General features: G+C 43.2%; 1 pseudogene; it reads left to right on the top strand.

Moving 5' to 3' along the window:
• The first annotated feature begins 3,244 nt into the window (after positions 1–3,244).
• LOC118475842 (pentatricopeptide repeat-containing protein OGR1, mitochondrial-like) lies at positions 3,245–5,395 on the top strand (annotated as a pseudogene).
• The last annotated feature ends 320 nt before the right edge of the window (positions 5,396–5,715 follow it).

Here is a 5,715-nt window from a genome sequence, read left to right as displayed (position 1 = left end):
GCGCAACCTCTGCAGAGTGTTATGAAACTGATATATCAGCCGTGCTCGCAGTTATGAGCGGCCAAGGGAGCTCCATTGATTAGAGACACATTGATTAGAGATGGTTGGTTTACAGGTGGTGATGAAGATGATGGTTTTGATTATGATTATGGTAATGGTAAGTGGTATTCTTTCCGTTTGGAAAGGGTACTTTTGGGTTAACAACTTGGGTTAATGTTAAAACCTGGCTCTCTACTAGTAATAATTACCTGATCAACTAAAAGCAACTGCTTGACTTAACCCCACATAAAGCTTGTCCACTTCAGCCAAACAGGACATTTTGCTGAGTACGTTGATGTGTACTCACCCTTGCTTTCATAAAACACCAGGTTGCCTTTGATGCAATCCATGCTCAGGTAAAGAAAGAGAAGAAGGCGTCGAGGTGGATCTCCAGGAGTTCCAGGACGTCGATGAGTTCGAGGATTAGGCTAGCGACCTCCCCCAGTCAGTTGCCTGTGGTGGGTTGTTTACGTTGGCTACGTTTCGATTCTGTGTACTTTGATTTATATTATGTAAATGGCTCTATTATGTAATATTATTACTTACTCTTTATTGTAATTCGAAGCATTGTGCTATGATGAGTCATTTATGTAATCCCTGTGTACGTGAATTACTAATCCTGGTACGTACATGGTTCGCATTCGGTTTGCCTTCCAAAACCGGGTGTGACAGTTCGTTAGTTTGGGGATGACAAGTTGTAGAAAACAACATATTTATTCCATAAAGTACGCCAAAATTGACTCAAGAACTTTGCATCGTGATCTAAAGCAATAGTAGAAGGCATACCCTACATGTGAATGTTGCTTGAACGTATATGTCAATGATATGAACAAAATCATTACTTCTATGACAAACGAATAAAATATGTCATCTTAGAAAAATGATCAACCACCACAAAATACTATCCCTCCCACTATTAGTCCTTAGCAATCCTAAAACAAAGTTCATAGGTATATATTCTTAATGAATAGAAGGAGCAGGAAGACGGCATATATAAACCATGTGGGTTCATGTTTGACTAGCTTTTGACATGTGGCGCATCGAGCCATAAACCACTCTACATATTGTCTCATCCTTGGCCAAAAGAAGTGTGTGGCTAGAATCTCCTTTATATTCTTGGCACCAAAATATCCCATCAAGTCGTCTCTATGTGCCTTCTCCCTTCTACAATAACAAAAGATGAATGGAACCAACTAGAATGAATAGGCAGTTAGCTTTAAACAAAAAACCCATCATGTATCACATATTTGCACTATGTGCGTTCATCATTACATTTTCCCTCACATCTTTAAATTCATCATCATTAACATATTATTCTTTAATTGATTCAAGACCAAATATATGACAACCAAGTTGGACTAGCATGGTATATTGTTTAGACAAAGCAACGATAAATATTATCCTTCCCTTTCTTGTGTTTGATTATATAAGTAAAAAAATTGATAAATTCAACCCACTTAGCATGTCTATCATTTAGTTTTCCTTGACTCCAAACTATATCTGAGTGGTTCATGATCAAAGTGAATACAAATTCTTTAGGCTATAAATAATGTCGACACATCTCTAACGAACGAACAATCGCATATGGTTCTTTGTCATACGTGGAATATTAAGAATAACCCCATTTAGGTTTACCTTCTTACAACAAAACACCACCAATGTCAATTTCACTAGCATCACATTCAAGCTCAAAAGTTTTAACACAATAAGGAAGTTATAACAATATTTCATTGGTAAGCTTGTCCTTTTAAAATATAAAGGTTGCTTTTATTTTTATCCCCAATGGAACATAACACCCTTCTTTGTTAATTCATTTAGTGAGAGTACAATGAAGTGGCAATGATGGGTTTGCCTCGTGCCGATGACGACGACGACGAGTTGCAGCCCGCAATGCGTGCTTCGAGAGAGGAGAAACTCAGGAGGCATGCTCGTGCGAGTGGTGGCATGTATGAGACGGGTGGTGGCTCCTCCCATAGGCGGTGTTCATGGCATGTTTGGGAGAACTCCCTCTAGGAAGGAGAAGCCACACATGATCCAGCCAAGGATTGATAAGGGCCCGTTTTCGAAGGCAGGAAAGAATGTGGTCCATTTCATTGGTAAGCAATAGGCTAAGTACGTTTTATGTTGAGGCAATTACAGTGCATAAAGCTAACGATCCATATTTCATCAACACATTTAAAGATACAAAAACATGGTGAGTGTGAATCCATAGTTTATCATTTTCATTCCATTTCATACATTAGTGATTGATATCTAACCATACTTTCATAACTATGTAGGGGTATTATGTTGCTCTCACCGTGGGAGTATAATAGCACACGATTAGCGGAGTGCATACCCGTGGGAATGATCTTTAGCAAAGGGTGTATACATCTTTGATGTTATTTCTAAATTATGAAATCATGGCATGTAATGTCTTTGAACCGCTAAATATTGTTATTGGACTTGTGATAACATTTGGATAGTTTTTGTTGAATTTTCATAAGTTTAATGGGTTTTATTTAACAAAAACAAGAGGCTGGGTTTCCCCTCTCTCCTAACGGTTATCTGATTTTGAACTGATTAAACGGTTGTATTGGCCGGTTAATCGACTGGAAGTACGCTAGTTCAAAATTTGCTTTAGATTCGAATTTGGCTGGTTTTTATCGGTTTTAGCTGATTAACCACGATTAATCGGTAATTGGTGGTGGCCGGTTTTTTTTTAGGGTGACCAGTTTAGTGAATCCTGGTCACGTGTGTCTATAGCCTGTTAAAGTGAATTGTAATAAGAGAATTATCTTTTTGGCCATGAAGGAAGTTTATAGCTTACTTTCTTCTTCTTTTTATTTTTTGAACTTATTTAACAACCATAAATTAAGGATGAAATGATGTTTTTGTTCCGGAGTGAAAGTGAATCAGTGCAGAGCTTAGTTTATCTCTGTTTAATTTTGTGAAATAATTTTAAACCATACAAAATATTCCTCAAAATTATCATAGATAATTAAACTTCGTACTAAAATGACTTTTCACTCAAGGATAAAATCATCTGTAAGTACCAAAACTAACAAAAAGACGTGCAAGTAACTAAAGATATTTTTAAAGCTAATTAAGTAATTTTTTAAAAATAAAATATTAAACAAAATAAGCCCAACTTTTTTTCGAGCCCATGAAAAACATCATTACTTTATTCAACTACCCAAGTAGAGGGGGCTCTTGTAGAGGCGCCCATCCCACAGTCCGACACACTCCGGTAAAGATCGCCCACCCAATGCCATCGCCGCCGCCGTCCACGGCAGCGGCGGCGGCGCTGCAGCTGGAGCCCCTCCTCCCGCACCTTGTCCACGCTTTCCCATTACAAGCAGTTCCACGCGCGCCTCCATGCCTTGGGCACGCTCCATTCCTACCCTTCCCTCCGCGCGCGCTTCCTCGACCGCCTAGCGCTCTTGCCGCACGCCGACGCGCTTCCGCACGCGCTACTCCTCCTCCGCTCCCTCCCGTCCCCCGCAACCAACGACTTCAACGCCGCCCCTGCGCGGCCTAGCCGCCTCCCCGCACCCTGCGCGCTCTCTCCTCCTCCTTGCCGGCCGCCTCCTCCCTGCTCCCGCCCCGCCACGGCCTCGCCTCGATGCGCTCTCCCTCTCCTTCGCGCTGAAGGCCCACAGCCCGATGCTCCGACGCGTTCGCCACACTCCAGCTCCACGCGACCCTTTTTCGCCTCGGTGTGGCTGCTGATTGTCCGCCTGATGACCACGCTGCTGGACTCCTATGCCAAGTGCGGCGACGTCGCGTCCGCACGGAAGGTGTTTGACGAAATGCCCGTGCGCGACGTGGCCACATGGAACGCGCTGCTCGCAGGGCTGGCGCAGGGGACGGAGCCGAATCTCGCTCTATTGCTATTCCGCAGGCTGGCAGGGAGCTTTCGGGAGTTGCCGCCAAGGGAGGAGCCAAATGCGGTGACTGTTGTCGCTGCACTTTCTGCATGTGCACAACTTGGAACCTTAAAGGATGGATTGGCTGTGCATGAGTTTGCTCGTACAATAGGAGCTGTGGACAATGTTTGTGTCGGCAACGCACTTATTGACATGTACTCCAAGTGTGGCTCACTGAGCCGGGCTCTTGAAGTGTTCCATTCCATCAAGCTAGAAGACCGAACACTTGTGTCCTACAATGCTACAATTCAGGCGCTTTCCATCCATGGGCATGGGGAAGATGCACTGAAGCTGTTTGATGAAATGCCAGCTCGTATTGAACCGGACGAAATCACTTACCTTGCTGTGATGGGTGGGTGCAACCATGCTGGGCTTGTTGATGATGGGCGCAGGGTTTTTGATTCCATGCGGGTTCCTCCCAATATGAAGCACTACGGGACCATTGTGGACCTCCTTGGCCGTGCAGGCCGCCTTGCTGAGGCATATGACATGATTATGTCTATGCCATTTCCAGCGGATATTGTCCTCTGGCAGACATTGCTAGGTGCTGCCAAGATGCATGGTAATGTGGATCTAGCGGAGTTGGCTGCCACAAAGCTTGCTGATCTTGGCTCTAACGTTGATGGTGACTATGTGCTCCTGTCCAATGTATATGCATCCAAGTCCCGATGGGTGGATGTTGGTCGAGTCCGTGACACCATGCGAAGTAATGATGTGAAAAAAGTCCCTGGCTTCAGCTACACAGAAATAGATGGCGTAATGCATAAGTTCATAAATGGTGACAAAGAACACATGAGGTGGAGGGAAATATATAGAGCATTAGATGAAATTGGGTCAAGAATCTGTGCTCTGGGGTATGAGCCAGAAACGAGCAATGTGCTACATGACATTGGGGAGGAGGAGAAGCAGTATGCTTTAAGCTACCACAGCGAGAAGCTGGCTATTGCATTTGGGTTAATTTCTACACCACCTGGGGAGACTATTCGAGTGATCAAAAACCTCCGAACATGTGGAGACTGTCATGTGGTGGCAAAACTTATCTCTAAAGCCTATAATCGGGTGATCATTATTCGGGACAGGGCAAGATTCCACCGTTTCGAAGATGGACATTGTTCCTGCAGAGATTACTGGTAAAAATGCTGGCACACTGGTCACTTGCAGCCCTACTAAACACAACATGTGCTCCTTGAGGAGAGTTCAAGTGATGTGACTGCATTTCTAGTCAAAAGTACGGATGAAAGTGGATGACATACATACTCTTGACCACCATGTTACTGTCCAGAGGGCTCATCAAGTTAAAAAGTTCTTAGAAGATGCAAAGTTATCTTACTTGCATGAACTCCTGGGTTCGCATAACAATTCGAGAAGTGCCTTGGAAGCAGAACCAAAAAATTGTGATAACTGTGCAAGCTTTGAATTGAAATCGCTCCATGACTGTTATCATTCAATATTTTCACAATCTACAAGGTTTGTGACAAACTGACAATGAAACATATTTTGATATTGTTCATGTACAAATTCTAAGAGGTTACTGGACTATAGCTGCAAATATCATTGACATATTGCTTTTTTCGTGAACATGCTTTATGCATGTGTTTCTGTTATGACCGGCCGCCACTATAGGCGCCGGGCAACAGCATAAAGCATGCAGATAAGGATTAGAAGATAAGATTGCATGCAGATAAGGATTAGAAGATAAGATTGCATGCAGATAAGGATTAGAAGATAAGATTTGTTAGAGAGAAAAGAGGAGATCTATCTCATTAGA

This window comes from Zea mays, unplaced genomic scaffold, assembly GCF_902167145.1.
Source record: "Zea mays cultivar B73 unplaced genomic scaffold, Zm-B73-REFERENCE-NAM-5.0 scaffold_695, whole genome shotgun sequence".
NCBI lineage: Eukaryota > Viridiplantae > Streptophyta > Magnoliopsida > Poales > Poaceae > Zea > Zea mays.
Note: the sequence above shows the minus strand (reverse complement) of the source record. Positions and strands in the feature narration are given on the sequence as shown.